Source organism: Phoca vitulina, unplaced genomic scaffold (assembly GCF_004348235.1).
Source record: "Phoca vitulina isolate PV1807 unplaced genomic scaffold, GSC_HSeal_1.0 scaffold50, whole genome shotgun sequence".
Classification (NCBI taxonomy): domain Eukaryota; kingdom Metazoa; phylum Chordata; class Mammalia; order Carnivora; family Phocidae; genus Phoca; species Phoca vitulina.
The window spans coordinates 11,293,935-11,311,927 of record NW_022589753.1 but is presented as its reverse complement, the minus strand read 5'-3'; positions in this window follow the sequence as shown (position 1 = coordinate 11,311,927).

The window sequence follows — 17,993 nt, the reverse complement described above, 5'->3', positions numbered from 1 at the left end:
GGGGGGCCGGGGGGGGGGGTGGGGGGACCAGGTGGGAGGGGCCCCCACGCCCAAGCTGGCTTCAGCCCGAGTCACGCAGAGCTGGGCAAAGCCTGCCCGATGTCTACTGTCAGTCACTCTGCATAATATGGCTACATGGCTACTCGCTGTACGGACCATTGTCAACATACCTGAGCATCCATGTTCCCACTCCGAGAAAGAAAACGTGGCAGAAACCACGGAAGACTCTGTGCATGCCCTGCCCCCCCCTCCAGAGGTGACCTCATCCTGAATTCGGTGTCCATGACCTTGCGTGTGATTTCATAATGTTACTTTCCTGGGTTTGCTCTGCGTGTCCCTGGGCAAGGCACTTACCCTCTCTGGACCTCGGGTTGCTCCTCCGTGTGATGGGAGCAGTCATACTCCACCGTCAGAGGACCAGTGAGGATTTAACCAGCTCATCTGTGGAAAGTGTTTGGATGAGGGCCTGGTGCATAGTGAGCTCATTATTGTGGTGTAATCCCAGGACCGCGGGAAGCAGACATCAGCTGTGTCAGGAATGCGACCTTTAAGCGAGCTCTCTCCTGGTGGTGCCCGAACCAGCAGCTGGCTGCGGTGGGGCTGGGAGGTGCTGAGGCTCTCATTCTGGTTCATTCCGCTGCACTTCCTACGGGGTCTGCCTCCCCCATCAGCTCAGTAAACCCAGGGTCCATGCCTGCCTTGTTCTCTGCTGTCACCCCACCTCCCAGCCCCGAGTCTGGAGACTCCCAGGATGGGTTTGTGGAGTGAATGAAGGGGACTCAGTTTCCTCATCTGTAGGATGGGTCTCATCATAGGAATGAGAAAGTGCCTGATGCACAGTAGGTGCTTTGTAAACTTTGTTTCCTCCTCTCCCAGCTCTACCCCCTCTCCTCCTCCCCCCGGGGCTAGCACTGGAGCCCACTGCCCTCGGGGTAGCCATGATGCCAACTGATCCAGGCTCTCCACTGACCCATTCATTCTTGCATTTATACATTCATACATTCATTTCTGCGTGCATGCATTCAACAATTTTTTTTTAATTTTTTTTTTTTTTTGCGCACCTGCTGTCCTCCAGACTCTGCTAGGATCTGGGGATACCGAAAGGAATCAAACAGGCAAAAATCATCATCCTGGAGCTGACATTCTGTCAGGGGACACAGCCATCGGACAACAGTGTGACCCAAGCTAAGATTCCCTGGGGCCAGGCAGGGGGAGCCAGGGGAGGCACCTGCTTAACCCAGTCTGGGGGTTTGGGGAAGGCGGTGCGCTCAGACCAGAAGGGTGGGGAGAAGTTAGCCAGATGAAGGGTACAGAGGGTGTTCCAGATGGACGGACTGTACAAAGGGTGAGGTGGGGCTGGCAATTTGGTGACCTGTCTGTGGCTTGGCCTGGATGGAGGGGAGGGGGGAGGTGGAGTGGGGGTGGGACCTTATCCTGAGAGTTGGGTGGTGAGCCGGGAGAGGCCTGGCTGGATTTAGGTGCCACAAGGTTTGTTCTGGCTGCAGCATGGGGCCTGAACTGGAGAGGTGAGGCTGGAGGTGGGAAGATCAGAAGGGAGGCTGGAGTCCTGTCCACCCATCAGAGGAGAGCAGATGGGCAGGCGTAGGACAGCACAAGGAGGTAAAAACCCTGGAGGTTCTGGCCCAGATCTGGGTTTCCCTGGAAATAGGCCCGGGATGTGGCTGCTGATGAGACTTCCCCTGTCCTCCCAGGGGACCGGATCAGGCGTCAGCGCACCTCCACCATGAGGACAGTTGGGCAATGGCCCTTGGCTCTCCGACTGCTAAGCCCTGTGACTGGCCAGGCCCTTCGGGGAAAGGACCCCCCCACCAGCCCCATGCACATGACGTCCCACCAGAGTGTTCGCAGCACAGTTAGCACCAGCCCAAGATGGAAACAGCCCAATGATGCATCACCCGAGGCCTCATCAAATTCACCAGGATCCATCCAGACAGAATATTCTGGAGCCTTGGGAGAGGCAACATGGTATAGAGGCTTAGAGCACAAACCTGGGAGCCTGACAGCCTGGGCCTAAATCCCAGCTCTGCCAGTCACTGTTAGGCAGGTGCCTTGTTGCTCCGTGCCTCAGTTTCCCCATCTACAAAATAGGGACGATGAGAATAACAGAGCCTCTTAATAGGATCACTTCAGCCTTATGTGTGATTACTTAATCCATGTCAAGCATCTAGAATTGTGCCCAGCACATAGTAGGTCAGAGGTACAGAAGACTTTGCTGCTATTATTATGACCATGATGATGATTAGCTGCAGTCATGTTAGAAATATGGATTAATCCAAGGGAGAGAAAAGGAAGGGGCAGGACAGAATGTAAAGTGGGCTGCAACTTGTAGAAAAAGGCAAGAAGAGTAAGCAGATGGTGTGTGTGCAAACACTTGCATCAAGGCAGGAGACCCGAGACACTGGCAACATTGAGTTCTCCAGTTAGAGGGAGTAGAGATCTGGGAGGAGGGGGTTAGGGACCCAGACTTTTCACTCCACACCCTTTCCACCCTCTGTGCTGTTGGGGGTGTGTGTGTGTGTGTGTGTGTGTGTGTGTGTTTCCCCTATGCGCTTGTATGTATATTCAAAACCAAACACCAGAAAGCAATTCTGCAAGAAGTTTCCTTCGGGAAGGCCCCAGATCCCCCCACCCCCACCCTCCCCAGCCCTCCCCCGCATCCTGGCCTGTGTGTGGCCCAGTCTCGCCGCTGCTGGTTTTCAGAGCTCTAGGCCTTGGAGCAGGTCCGAGCTGGAGTGCCCTGCAAGAAAAGGGGCTCCTTGGAGACCCCCAGAGCGGCCTCGGCTCCGGGTGGTGCGGGGTGTGGGGGCTGGGGGGGTCCCTACTGATGAGAACTCCAAATGCTCCCCAGCCCAGGCTGCTAATCTCTTCCAGATTGGCCGGGTCAGGGCCAGGGCCGCCGCCGCCTGGCTCCATAAACAGCCCATTGCTCCAGATGGTGGCTGGCTCCAGCCTGGCGAGCAGGTTCACGGGGGGCTGGGGGGCGGCAGCAGGTGGAGGACCCCCACCCTGTCTCGTTGGGGCAGGGAGGCCCCAAGCAGCCGGCCTCGGCTGCTGCTCATCCATGCTGCTCTGAGTCAGGGACACGGGGCCAGAAGGGGCTGCAGAGCTTGAGCCCATTGCTCAGAGGAGAGAAACTGAAACCCAGAAGGGTCAAGGGACGGTTCAAGGTTGGCGGTAGACAGAGGAAGGGGCTCCTGAGGTTGACACTGGGTTTGCTTTGTCTCTGTGAATCCAGCACACGGTGGGGGCACGGTGAAGACCCAAGGAGGGAAGGGAGGGCGGGAGGGATGGAAGGAGGGAGGGAAGGAGACAAAGAGGCATATTGCTTCCTACGTTCAAATTCTGGCTCTGGATTTTACTCCCGGAGCAAATAAACTATTTTTGCTCTCTGGGCCTTAGTTTCTTCATCTGTAAAATCGGAATGGCTGGAGGTCAGACTTCAGCGGGTTGCTGGAAGAGTCCGTGAGGTGGCCCCCGTGAACCGCCGGGCCTTGTGCGGGTTGCAGACATTGCTCAGTCTCCCTCCCCCTCTCCCTGACAGGCCTTCGATTCCTGCTTCTGGGAGCACAGGGGCCTCCTCCGGGAAGCTGCCCTGACTTCCCCTCAGACCTCTCCCTTTGTGCCAAGCACTGTGCCCTTCCCATGGCCTCTCTCACGGCTCCCCACTGGAAGCCCTGCTGTGGACCCTCGGGAGATGAGGGGATGGAGGGTCAGGAGGTCCCTGGGCTATACCGTCCCCACCTTCTGGCCCTGGAAATGAAGACACGGGACGTCACGGAGGGAGCGGGACATGGCCAAGAAGAGGCAGAGCTGTGCACCGGAGCTGCTTCTCCTGGTCACAGAGCTCCCCCGTCCCAAGTCAGGAGACCCGGCTGCTTCTCCCGGCCCTGCCCACTGACCCGAGAGCCCACCACAGGCCGGCTGTTGCCCTAGTTGATTCTGGGTTGTGATCCCCCAGAGAAGGGGTGTGGAGCCCTGGCCTGACCCCCTGTCCCCACACCAGCCCAGAGCCCAGGCCGGGCAGTAGCCTCGTCCCAGGGGAGCAGGCTGCTGGACAAGCTGGGGGGATCCCCTGGCGATCATGCCTCCCTGCTCAGCGGAGCAAGGACACGGATCCCCAACAGCTGAGCCCCGGTCTCTCACTCTCTTAACCCATGCTTGGCATAGGACACCCTCAGTGAAGCTGGGTTGAGCCAGTGACCAAGTGGTCATACTATCCAGCCCGGCACTCTTCGGAGCAATGAACTTACGGTAACTTTCGTATTCACATAAGCCACTGCGGCGGGCCTCCTGTTATTCCCATTTTACTGGTGAGGAAATGAGGCTCAGAGAGGTAGAGAGCCTTGCTCAAGATCACACAGCTGAGCTGGCCTTCGAACCCGGGCCTTCCAGCTCCAGAACACACGCTCTTAACCACAAGTCCCCACTCCCAGGGCAGCAGGGAGCCTGCGGTGAGCTGGGCCCCTGGCAGGTAGTAGGTGCTTTTCCTTGCCCCCCACCTCCCTCCCCGCGCCCCCATGGCCCAGCGCCTGGATTCAGATTTCGGCCCAGCCTCGAGGTCAGCAGCCCGTTCTGCCCTGAACCGGGAGGAATGTTCGTGGTGGCCTCGGCCCGGGTCCGAGAAGAAAGGCAGCCTTGTGGGCGAAAGGTGAGCCGCTGGGTGGGCGCGGGCGTGTTTACCCAGGGCCGGGCGTGTGGCTCAGGGTGGCGCCGCTGTCAGCCGCGCCGGCTGCCCCGGGCCTGTGCTGGCCTCCAGATGTGCGCTGGCTCCAGCCGGCCGGGCCCCCCCACCCCATGCACAGAGGGGCTTTATCAAAAGCGGCTGTGAGGAGGCCCGGGAGGCCGCCTGGCTCCAGCCTGCTGGCTCCGAGCCCCGGGCCTGCAGAAGCCAGGCGAGCCGCACGCGGGCTTTTGTGCCCGGGGTCTGCAGCCGCGCCCCTGCCTGACCGCTCTGCTGGCCTCGGACCCCCGGGGGGAGCCCAGCCGAGGGGTGCAGCCCCCTTTTCCAGGAAACCAAAGCTCCAGGAGCAATCCGGAGGGGTGGTAATTCAAGAAAACTTCTTTTTCATGCATTTTTCTGCATCCCTAAGGGGAAAGGTAACCCACACAGAATAAAAAAGTGCAAAACTCAGTAAAACTCGAGGGGTGTTAAAGGAGCAGACCAAGGGGAAGGCACTCGTGGGAAGGATGAATTGCAGATTTGGGATGGCGGTTCCCTTAGCAGGAGGTGAGTCACGAGGAGGGGCTCGGTTCTCCCCCAAAGTATTTCCTTTCTTGGGGTGGGAGTGGGGGGTGTCATTCTATATGTTTTCTTTGGTGGCCGGAACTATTTTGCATTAATAAATAACAATAACTGGAGGACAAATGGAACAAACGAAGACTTCCTGCTGCTTCCGACCCTCAGGCCTCCCCCTGTTGGAGGTGTCTTCCGATACCTTCTAGAGATTGCCTGAGAACCCACAAACAGATCCACACACGTTCTCTTCCCGGTTCTGTTTTCGTCTTACTAATAGTATTCAAATAGACACTGCTTGGTGCCTGGTGTTTTCATTTAACGGTCTGTCCGAGGCTTCCCGAAGCCTTGTGCCTTTTCGTGGCTGTGTAGTATTCCACTGGCTTGGGGCTTGCGTTCATTCCCAGGGACCACGCTGCAGTGGACACCCCCACCCACCCACCTTGCACCTGTGTTTGGGGGCTCAGGAGTATTTTCTGGATGCTCAACTCTTAGAAGGAGGGCTGCAGGGTAAGTGCACCCAGTCTTCTGAGAGCCACGGCTGACTCGTCCTCTCTGAGGCTGGTGTCCTGTATTGTCTCACCAGCAGTGCAGCCCCACGCAAGGAAACTGAGGCACAGATGGTCAGCTGTTCTTAAGGGCGAGCAGAAATAGCTTCATGCGAGTCTCTCCCAAAAAACACACCAAAACACCCCTTTCTTGGTTTTGTTTCTTCCTGATTGCACAAGAGAAGCATGTCCCTTGCAGAAACTTTAGGAAGTACAGAAAAATCACAGTTAGAAAATAAGGCTTCCGCCCTCCCTGCCGCCCCCCAGCAGCCTCTCTGTCGGGACCACCACAGTCCCCTCCTCCCCGGTCTCCCCGCTTCCAGCCTTGCTCCCCCGCAGACCCTTACAGGCAAACAGGGAGGTTTTGCAGGCCCTCGCCGGGGACATGTGGCAATGCTGGGGTCATTTTGGGTTGTCGCACTGGCAGAGGGGCGTGCCCCTGGCATCTGCTGGGTGGAGGCCCCTACTCCTTCAGGGTCCGGGCTGGCCCCGGGACAGAGAATGATCCAGCTCCCATGTCAATAGCGCTCAGGCTGAGAATCCCGCGTTGGCCCCGAGTCACGCGCCGTCTGTCCTGTGCTCAGACCTCCCACGGCTCCCACCTCGTACAGAGGACAACCAAGGCCTCAGAGCGGCCACGAGGCCCTGCGGGCTGTGCCCCATCACCTCCCCGCCCTCCCTCGCTGGGCTCCAGGACACCAGCCCCTCCTTCAGGGCCTCCGCGCCACCCACCACCATCTCTGTCAAATGTCACTTCCTCTGGGAGGCCTCCCTGACCTCTCGATTTAATATCTGCCCCTCCCTGATCCTTTCTGCCTTCTTTCTCCCTGGCACTTGGCCCCGAAGTCGTACTGACTCGTCTGCCGGGCTCCCCACCCAGGACACCAGCTCCGTGAGGGAGGGAGAGGGCCGCTCTGAGGCAAAGCCGCCCCCGGCACGCAGTAGGGACTCCACAGGTGCTCATGGATGGACAGTGGAAGGTCCTGATGTCTGGGCAGCAGTTGCGGACAGAGGATCCGGATGCTGAAAGTTGGCCACTGGGGTGGAGGCCCAGAGGGAAGAGCAGGCCCCCAAGGCCACAGGCTGGAATTTTCCTACACCCGGCAGCCCACCCGTGTCCCTTCCGGGAGCTGTGCCCCTGGGCCCGAGGTCCTGCCCTCATTACACCAAAGCTTCTCTCACCAGGGACAGCAGGAAAGATGGAGGGGATTCCAAAGGCAACTCCTGAACCACCTCTAACATTTATGGAGCACCGACTGCATACCCCACCTTGGACTTGGGCAGCAGAGGGATTGTATCTCAGTGATTTCCTGGAGGCCAGGGTTGGTGACAACCATCTTCCTGTCCTCAGGGCCTAGCACTACGGAATTTATGGAGCATCTACCGTGTACCGTGACTATACTGAACGCACCTTCTTGCAGGAGAGAGAAATTCTGGACCGCGGATTTAGGGCCGGAGAAAGTCAGTGCACATTTCTGTTGATGCTTCTAATTAATTTTTTTTTTTTTAACAGAAAGCAATCTTTTTGTAAATAAAGAATTCCCAAGTAAGAAAAAAGGCAACCCTACCACCTACCGATGCTGGGAGGAAATTCAAGAGGCCTTGGAGCCCAGAGGGGGTCCCTGGGGGTCCTGGGAGAGTCTTCCAGGAGGAAATGAGTTCTAGCAGAGGCCCCAGGATGTGTGGGCAGGAAAAACCCTGTGGGAGGCTGCTGCCCAGACCTGGCGGGGGGGGCAGCCGGTCAGCTGGGGTGCTGATGGTCTGGCCCATTGCTGTGTGTCCCTGAGTCCAGTGTTTCTTGGTGGAGCTTATCACAGCCTCGTTCCTGTGATTATGTTCCTGCCCTGGGACTCTGTGAGGGCAGAGCCCACTCTGTCTCATCCACCTATCTGTCCCCAGGGCCCAGAGCTCACAGCAAGCACCAAAACGCACATCCTTCCAGAAGCTCAGAATGTGGCTTTTTGGAAATCGGTCTTTGCAGATGTCATTAGTTTAAGGATCTTGAGATGAGATCCTACTGGATCAGAGGTGGGACCTACCTCCATGATTGGTGTCCTAATGAGGACAGCGAAGGACACACAGACACGTAGACACCGGAGTGATGTGTCTGTGAGCCAAGGGGACAGGCAAACATTCTGTCCTGGAGCCCCCAAGCAGGCATGGCTCTGCTGACCTGGGTTTCTCTTGTTTTAAGCCACCAAGTTTGGGGGACTTTGTTACGGCAGCCTCTGGACACTCATGAGGGTTGCTCACACGGACGAACAGGTGAGTGAGGGAACAAGGCGAAAGCAGCTTTGGTGGCTGTCCCCAGCCAGCTGTGTGTGGTGAGGCGACTGCCCTCATCCCCTATGACAGGGTTTGCTTTCTGGGTGCCTGCTCAGGCTGTGGGGCTGGGGAAGCTGGGGGCAGCCCAGCGAGGGAGGGGTGGGCTTGAGGAGGAAATCAGGTCGTGTAGACATCACCCCCCCGCCCCATCCCCAGAAGCCCACGTCCACGCCCTGTGTGGACACCCAGCTTCTGAGGAACCTCACCCCTCCTGATGCCTTTCAGGTTCGCTGCAGCAGGTGCTTATCCTCAAATATGGACGCTCCTCAGAATGTCCACCCAAGTGACTCTCCTCACCTTCAGTTAGAGCCCAGAGCCAGACTGTCAGGACAGAATTTCCTCCCGCCCTTTGTCCTTCTGCTGTGGCCTCTGGAGGTCAGGAGACAGTGGGATGCGGGGCGGTGTGTGTGGGGGGGAAGCCTGAATTCTAGCTCTGCACTGAGTGAGGGGGTGAGTGGCTGCTCCTCTCTGAGCCTCAGTTTCTCCAGCTGTAATGGGAAGAATGTCACCTGGCTTTGAGAAAATGGTTGTGCAGAGTGGATGAGATGAAGCTGGTCCTGGGCTCATGGGGCACCTGGCCCATAAGTGCTTACTAAGAGAGTGGGCCCGGCATCCTGCTCTCCCAGGACATAGCCCTGAATCCTAAAGGGGGTTGGCCCTTCCCAGCCTCGGATCCTTTCAGAGCCCCAGTCACTGGCCCATGGCCTGTCCAGTGGTCCCACAAAGCCACTCCACCCCCAAGGAGCTCAATATCTTTAGAAGGACCAAGGCTTGGATTTCATGCCCATAAAGTGCCTGAAATCAAAGCAGGGCTGGAGACACGGAGGGTTTTGAAGTTGGCGCAGGGCAGGAGGGGCCGTGAAATTCCCAGCGGTCTTAGCCCCTGTCTGGGAACCGGCATAAACGGGGGCCCCTGGCAGGAGGATGGTGGCCAGGTACAAGGGGGCATCTGTCATTTTAGCAATCACTTGAATTCCAATAAAGACTTAATCATACCAAGTTTTAGAGAAGACGATGGGGAAAACTCAGCTGGAAAACCCCCCTTTTCCGGTGCTAGAAGCAGGGAGGGAGCCAGCGGTTGGGTCCTGAAGCAAGGATCTCAATCCCTCCCCTGCCACTTACTTGCTAAATTGCCTGACCTTTCTGTGCCTCAATTTCCTCACCTGCCCAATGGGAGACAATCATCTCTCCCTCAAAAGGCTGTGGCGGGGGGACTTTAGTGGTTCTGTGTGACGTGCTGGCCCAGCCCCTGGGCATGGCTGGCGCTCGGCCACCAACACTGTCCTTGTCATTTTTTCCTAACGACACGAACATCAGCTTCTCCTGAACCGAGGGCCTCCTGTGCATCGGGCACTCCACAGGCATCGTCCCAGCGAATCTTCCCACGGCCGCAGGAGGGGCGCATGGCGCGCACCCCCGGCTGCAGCTGGCGACCAGAGAGGACTGACTCTTGCCCGGGGCACGCAGCTGGTGGGGCTCCGGGCTGCGATGTAGAGCCCAGTCCTCCGGCCGCACCGTCGTCCATCCTCCTCATCACTTCCCTTCAGGAAATCTGCGGAGCTAAAGGGAGGAGAGAAAAGCCCCCCACGTTCCCACAGGCTGGGGCAGGGCTTCTCCACCTTGCATCCTTGACATTCCGAGCTGGATCATCCCCTGCTGTGGGGGCTGCCCTTGCAGGGTCTTCAGCAGCGACCCCTGGGCTCTACCCACCAGAGGCCGGTAACTCCCCGGAGCTGTGACAACTAAAAATGTCTCGAGGCATGGCCACGTGTCCCAGGGAGGGGGCAGCAGGGCTGGAGTAAGGGTGTTAAATGTTGGAGCGTTTCCTCCCTGTCTACACGCACTCACGCACGCACACAGACACACTTAAAAAAGACGAGCATTTCAGCCAAATCTTACGTTTTCCCATAAAAATACAGCTGGTGACAATCACACATGCGTTTGGCTTTGGCAAATCTATCTTCTTGGGACGGGGGGCTAAGGAGAGAGAGTGGGATGGTGCGTGAAGAATGGGGTGACTCTGGCGCCCGTGAGCATGAGCGGGGGCGTGTGGGGGGTGCTGGGCCCGCCCGTTGGCCGGGCTGTGGGCATCTTGCTGTGCCTAGCAAACCGTAAGTTCAAAATCGAGGTTTTCAACCCCTATGCTCCTAGATCCTCTATGAGGTGCAGCAAAGAGCCGACTGGATTCTGGGGTGGAGGGATGGGGGCAGGTTTGGGGGGGCGTTTGTAGCCTCTCATTGGGACCTCTCTCAGGGACCACTGTGACCACGCCTGGGGTGGGGGTGGGTGCTTTTCTCCCTGATCCTGCGCCCCACTGTGGGGTTTCCAGAAACGCGGGCCAGCTGGTGCTCTGCTGAACCAAACCCATTCTGTGATTTATCTGAGCAGAGCTTTGGTGGGGTGCAGAGACCCCCACGCACAGTCCACACAGATTCGTTCCTGGCTGGCCGGCTGGGGTCGGATCCCTCTTCTGTCGGCCTGAGGGTCATGTATCTATGATTTCATAAGAAGTGCTGGCCTTGGATGAAAATGTCAGGGGCCTCGGCCCAGTGGATCTGGTCCTGGGCTGGGGGTGAGCAGGGGGTTGGTGCTCCCCTCCTAGGGCTGAATTCTCAGAGGTGGGGGGGGGCACTCAGAGCTCTGAGTCACAGTCTGTGGTCAGGCTGAGGGGACCAAGGCTCAGAGACGAGCAAACTGCTCAAGGTCACCCAGCATGCTGGCCTCTCTCAGCACCTTGAGGTCTGTGGGGAGGTTGGGGTCCGGGGGGTCAGCAGGAACTGCAGGGGCCAGCAGACTTCCACAATCATTTAGGTCTCGATTTCTTCTTATGTAAAATGGGTTTGGTAAATAGTCCCTGCCTCTCAGGGCTGGGGGAAGATAGTTTCGTGATGTGCCCAGCACGCAGAAGATGCTCCTCAAGATCTGACAGTTATTCTTAGTCCCTGGGTCACCTGCCCCCCCAATCCGCCCCCTCGGGGGCCCAGAAGGAAAGCTCTGGACGAAGACAGCTTGGGCGCAGATCCCGGGTCTGGGGGGCCACCCCATACTAGCGGCTTAACTTCTCTGTCTTAGTGTCCTCATCTGAAAAATGGGGGCACCAACAACATCACAGGATAGTGGGGAAGAAGAGTGATATTGGGGGTTGGGGGTGTGATGCACTCCAGGCCCCGGGATTTAGTCTGTCCTGAGTAAACTGACCTCGCCAGGCTGGTCAAGGAGCTGACAGTCGTCGTGGTGGTGGTGGTGGGGGGCGGTGGGCAGTTAAGGCCTGTGACTCGGAGGCCAACCTGGTCGGAGGGAATCTCACTTTGTGGCTCAGAGCTGTGTGATCTTGGGCCAGTCACTCAGCCTCTCTGGGCCTCAGTTTAATCCTGTTAACATCAGAAGACCCCAGGGTCATGCAGGAGAAGGCTGAGTGGGGCCTAGAGTCTAGTCCCGGCTCTGCTCTGGGCCTGGTGCAGGGCTGTACCCAGGAGGAGAGGCGCAGCCCCCCTGCCCCCTGCCCCGGTGGGCTTATGCCTGCAGGAGGGGGACCTGTGCCTCATTTGAAAGCATGAGCAACAGAAGGCCTTTTTCTTTCCATCCGTGCTGCTCCTGGGAAGCTCAGACTCGAGCCTTCAACTCCATTTCTACATTGCCCACTGTGACATCTGTCTCCCGCCCCAGCGTCTGTCCCTAGCCCCAGCTCTTCTCTCAGCTCTGGACCCACAGCCTCCTTGATCCCTCTGTCTGGAATCACAGGTGGTGTAGCGTACTCAGTGCTGAACCCCCCCCAAAACTGACTCCTCCGAGCCCCCCCCACCCCCGCCGGGACAGGAAAAGGCAACTCCAGCCTCCCTGGGCTGGGCCCAGGACCGGGATCTCTGCTCCTCTCCCCTCACCCCCGCACCCACTCCGTGGGCTTGCTTTCCGATCATTCTGCATTTCGTGAATCTAAGAGGCTGTGGAAAATGGGAGACATACGATGGGAAAAAACGTGCATCCTTGAATCAGTGAAGTGCCGTGTCCAGCATCCAAGCACTCCTCACCTGGGCTCCTGGGACCGCCTGTGGCAGCCCCATGCTCTCTGCCCGCCCTCCCCACCCTGTCCATCTCCGTCACCTCCCTGTCCTTTGCTTCCACCCTCACCCCCCACGGTCTGTCCTCCGCCTGCGGCTAGAAGGACTCCGTGAAAACCCGACTCACATCCTGTTCCTCCTTTGCAGTTTCTAGCTCCCTTAGAGAAAAGGGCAAATCTTGACAAGGTCCTACATGATGTGTCCCTTGTCACCCAGACCTCATCCTCTCCCTGATCCCCTCCTTCACTCTGCTCCAGCCTCATGAGCCTCCTGGTTGTTTCTCCAACAAATCAGGCATGCTCCTGCCTCAGGGCCCTTGCACTGGCTGCTTCCTCTGCCCAGAATATTCTTCCCCCGGGTACCCACAGGACTCACACCCTCATCTTCTTCAGGTCTTTGTTCAAATGCCACCTTCTCAAATAGCAGGTCTTTCCTGCCCCATGCCAATCACCCCCATCTGCCTACCCTGCTTAATTTTCCTCCATAGCATTTATCACCAACTAATATTCTACATAATTGAATTTTTACTTGTTTGTTTCTTCCTACCCGCCTCCATGGTCGCCACCCCCAGAAGGTCAGTTTCACGAAGACAAGTGTTTCTGGCCTGTTTTGTTCTCTGCTATATTCCCTGGGCCTGGGGCCTCATTAAATATTGTTGAATGAATGAGTTTGGAGGTGTGGCTGCTGCCATACCCCTGGGCTATCTGGGAAGCTTTAGGGAGCTCTATGATCGGGAATCACCCTGGAAACTGTAGCGTGCAATACTACTTCGGCACCATGGCTGGGTCAGCATGTTCTCAGTTGGGGTTTGTGGGAAACGGGGCAGCTGAGGGTCCTGGTCTTTACAGTCAGATTCCCAGAGCTGGGTCCCGATCAGGGGCTGGGGCAAGAAGGGGAGACGAGGGGGGCTCCCGGGTCTGGCTTCAGGCCTCTGACCACAGTGTCAAGTTTGTGGAGAGAAAGATCAGGAAGGCGGTGGGGTCAGTGTGGCCGGAAGTGGCCGGCCCAGTCTTCTGGCCTGAATTATCTGGGAAGAAAAATAATCACATTCCAAGAAACCCATGGCTTGGGCGCCGGAGCCACTTGTGGGGGCGGGGTGAGGAGGCGAGGGGCAAGGCTGGCCGGGTAGGTGGTGGCCCTGCCCGAGGCTCAGAGAGGTCAAATGGTCAGGTCGGGGCGACCTCAGATGGCTAGGATTTGGACCAGGCCGGGGGAGGTGCCCCCAGATTGTGAATGGCTGGGGCATGGCAGCCAGGACACAGCTCCTGGGGAGGGGAGACCACCGCTGTAGTCTGGGGTGCAGCTCAGGGACCCTGCAGCTGGCTGTCCACTCCTGTCCCCCAGACCCTGATGGGGGGCATCTGGCCCACAGAGGGGGCTACTGCCCCTATAAGCCACTGATAGGGCCCAAGAGACCTGATGGCCCTTCCTAGGATGGTCCCGAGGCCCAGACCTAGGGAGAATGACAGAGGTTGGTAATAATAGTATTGATAAGAGCTCATATTATAGACTCTTTCCTGTACTGTCTCATTTTACCCTCACATCACCTCATGAAGAGGTCACCCCATTGCCATCGCAGGTCCCCAAGGACCTGTGGGGTCTGCCTCCATCTCACTCCTACCATCCAGATCCTTAAACACTCTCTTCCAGCCACACTGGCCTCTTTGCTGTTCTGTCATCCCATCAAACTCATGCCAGCCTCAGGACCTTTGCACCTGCTGTTCCCTCTGCCAACTCTTTCTCTAATCAGCACTCAGCTCAGATGTTACCTCCTCAGAGGTCTTCTCTGACCACACATCTAAAGCAGTTCCCTGCCCTTTCTCCTATCACATGAGCTCACTGTACTCTTTTTAGTGCCCCAATCCAGTTGTTAAATTATCTTGTATATTCATTATTTCCTTACTCTGTGTCTCCCATGCCCGGAATGACAGCAGTGTAAGGGCAAGGGACTTTTCTGCTCTATCCTCTTCTGCACCCCCACTGCCTGGCACAGAAGAAGCCCTCCCAATATGTGTTGAATGAACAAGTGTCAAAGAGACAGACATGTCCTCTCTCTGTGCCTCACTCGTGACTGGATGTGCCAACAAGGCTACCTTTTAGGAAAGATCTCATTTCATCCAGGCTGGACTCCAACACAGGATGGGTTGGGGGTGCTTCTGTGGCGCCCAAATCACGGCCTTTCTCTGAGGGCAGGGCTGATGTTCCTGGAACCTCCTGCCCACTCCGGCCCAGGGAAGTCAGATGTCAGCTCAGCTCCCCCTCTCCACCCCATGCCTCTTGACAAGCCTACGTGGACTCTGAGCCAGTTTGTAGAACACAGACAAGGGGGCTCAGGCCAAATGTGGGGGGATGTCTGGGGCTGTGCAGGGGCCCTGACAGCCAGAGGTAGAACTGGAAACTCATTCCCAGCCGGCCTACTACGTCTGAGGCCAGAGCATGTGTGGGAGAGGCCTGAGATCAAGCTGATGAAACCAGAGCAGGAGCACCTGGACTGGGTCTGTTCATTCATTCATTCATTCTTCATCAGGCATCGCCCCCGTGCCCAGCACAGCACATCTGTGTGTCTACTTATCCATCCGTTCAGGCACTGTGGACTTTTAATGTGATGATGTGACATACATCTTCCTACCCCAGGGCCTTTGCTCTTGCTGTTTCTTTCACCTGGAACTGTCCACCCTGCCAGGTTCTGGGCACGTCAGGCCCTTCACACATTTGGGAGTCACCTGCTCAGAGAGGCCCTTCCATCCCCTTCATTTACTTAGGTATGTGCTTAATGCTTCAAAAATGACATTGTCCATTGTCCATCTCCCCCATTCAAACAGCTCCGCGAAGGCAGGGGCTCTTTGTTTTGTTCCTGGCTGTGTCCCCAGCAGAGTGGTCAGCACAGAGAAAGCACTTGGTAAATGCTTGTGGATGAATGCTCTCCTGGGAAAGCTCAGGGATGGGGGTGGTTCCTAAGCCAGAGGATGGGGTGACCTGCAAATTGGGGCCTGGAGGGAGCCTGGGGGTGGGGGGCAGGTGCGGAAACAGAGGGACATGGTTTTATCTCAAAATGCCTTCCTCCAAGGCAGCATTAAAAGGTAGATCAGAGGTGGCAAGTGGTGATTAAAAGTTAAAAAAAAAAAAAAAGCCTTTGATCCATTGCCACCATAAAAATTGAGATATTTTACTAAATCCTGATGTCTGGCTTCTCTCTTGAAAAATCAAAAGATGTGGGCATCCTGAGCCCATATTCCAGGGGCAAATAGGTCAAGTTTCCAGTTCGCAGCGGCCCCCATCAGGCCCTTGGGGCGTTTGGGTTTGTGACCGCCCCAGCCAGAGGCTGCAGGAGTGTAGCTAGGGTGCACCAGGGGTAGAGCTCCTCCAGGTACGGGGGAGGAGGTTGCACACCCTCTCCCCGGGTTTCCTGCAGGGCCCCTTTTGCCCAATGCACACAGGCAGACGCCTGAGAGCCCAGCTTAGAAGTGGTTCCTCCCTGCCACATCTGTCCCTGAGGCCGGGCTGGGAACCGAGGTGTGGCCCGCCGCGCCGGTGCAGCGGTCCGCAGCGCGCGGGCGCCCTCTGCTGGCCCATAGCGGGCGTGCAGGTCTGAGCCAGAACTGGGCACCAAGGGTCAGGAGACCTGGGAAATTTCTTTTCTATTCTGTTCAGTAGCTAACTAACGTTTCCCGAGGGTTTGCTGTGTGCTGAGGACCGTAAGAATCCCACTACACGTAAAACCTCTGGTAATCCTTAGAGCAACCCTGTGGAGTGGATACAGAGAGGTTAAGGAGCCAGCCCAGGGCCACACAGCGGGTACACGGATGAGCTGGGGTTGGCCCACCCGACTCCTGGCCCCAGGCCCTGCACTGGGGTCCGGTGAAGTAGATTACGTGAAGATCTCACCTCTGCTCACACATTTCCATCTACTCAGCATTTACAAGCTTCACCTGGAAGGGCCAAACTCAGCCGACTCCTCCACCCACTCACCCACCCATCCTGCTGCCCAAATGTCATTTAGTGAGTTCATGGCAGAGGCAGGTGGAAGTGTCCCAGGCCATTGAGACCCTCTCCTCCCCCAGCTTCTCACTGTCCATGGCTGGAAGAGGAAGGCCCAGGTCCAGCTCTGAGGAGTCAATTCACGTGCTCATTTAATGTGTTCTAACTTCGGCATTGCTTTTCGGTATTGGGGGGCACAGCAGGGAACACGCCAGATGAGGCACTCGCCTGCCTGAGATCCACTCCAGCGAGGGAAAGAGGAATAACTAAACCAATACAACAGATTGTTAGATATTAGTAATTGCCAAGAACAACACACAATCAGGTGATGTGAACGGAGAAGGGTGGGGGCTGGGAAGGCCTCTCTGGAGAGGACACACATGAGCTGCTGTCCTGGGGCTGGGGAGCCGGCCACACAGAGAAGAGCGAAGACCACTCCAGGCTGGGTTTGTGTGTGGAGACGGGGCACAGCTGAGAGCCCAGGATGCTGGCGGTGGCTTGGGCTGGGAAGGTAGTGGTGGATGTGAGAACTGGCTTCCAGAAGCACGATGTTTCTTAGGGCACCTACTCATTGGCATGAGGTCTGTGCTTTTCCAAGCACCGCCGGGGGCAGGGCACACAGGAACACACACCCCGTCACGCAGCAAGCTCTGGGTGGGGTCAGGAAGCCACTCTGCTGACCACGTGCCTGTCCCCTATTCATTTACGGGACTCTGAGATAGGCCTTGAGCCGGGACTGAAAAGGTCCCCAGCCGACCACAACGGAAGGGTTTCCAATTTGAGCTACTCGTACCACAGGGCCCTTGATGGCTGGTGAGGGTGGCCACCCGTCAGCCAACCTGTCAAGTACAGTAGACCTGTTTATGCTTCAGATGCCCGTCTCGGACAGTGAGAACTCCTTTAGGTAAGGCACTTGCACGAATCAGTAGGAGAAAGGAACAAAGAGGACACGGTCGAGAGGGAAAAACCAGGACTTTTCAACTTGAGAAGACACACCCTCACCCATGAGAACATGCACATGAAACTATGGGACAGCCGCTCAGCTCAGAGAGGGGCAGGCAGGTGAGAACGGGCCCACGTCATGTAGCAGCCGGAGGCCTCACAGTACGATCAGAGAGACCAAGGGGGGGACCTGTCCCCCATTGTTGATGGAAAGGGGTGAGTTGATGCGTCTCTGGCAGACAGCTTGGAAGCCCGTAGAGGGAGAAGCCCACTCCCAGGACTTGACTCCACAGATGTGCACCTGCACGTGCATGTGCGCGCACACACAAATGCGTTGCAGAACATCAGGGACCACCTCCGTGTCCATGAGGGCCGGGCCACCCGGGTGGGGGCAAGCCATGTACTGGGTGCTCAGCAGCTGTTCAGAACCGCACGCTGTTCCCTCCGTGCTGCTCCACGGCGACCTTGAGAGCCTGTTTGGGAGGAAAACATCCAGGGCAAGAGCGAAGTGGAGACCACCTTCCCAGTTACGCTAAACACAACGGTGGGAAGGAGAGATGAGGAGAGGACGAGGGAGCATGGGTCTGCACACGCGTACTGGATCTCAGAGGGACCCACAGCCCAGGTGCTGGTCTGGAGAGGATGGGGTCAGAAGCGGGAGAGGACCTCACCTTCCATTCTATTCCCTTTCTACTGTCTGAAGTACTTCCTAGGTCCATGTATTCTCTTTCGTCAAGACAGAAATGGGAGTCTCTAGCTCAGGTGTGCAGATGAGTGTCTTTTGCAGGGGATGTGATGTGCCGTCCGTCCTTTGCCACCAGCGTGGCCATCTCCTCTGCCCTTATCCCAACTGACAATACAGTCTGCTTCTCACCAACTGGACACTTT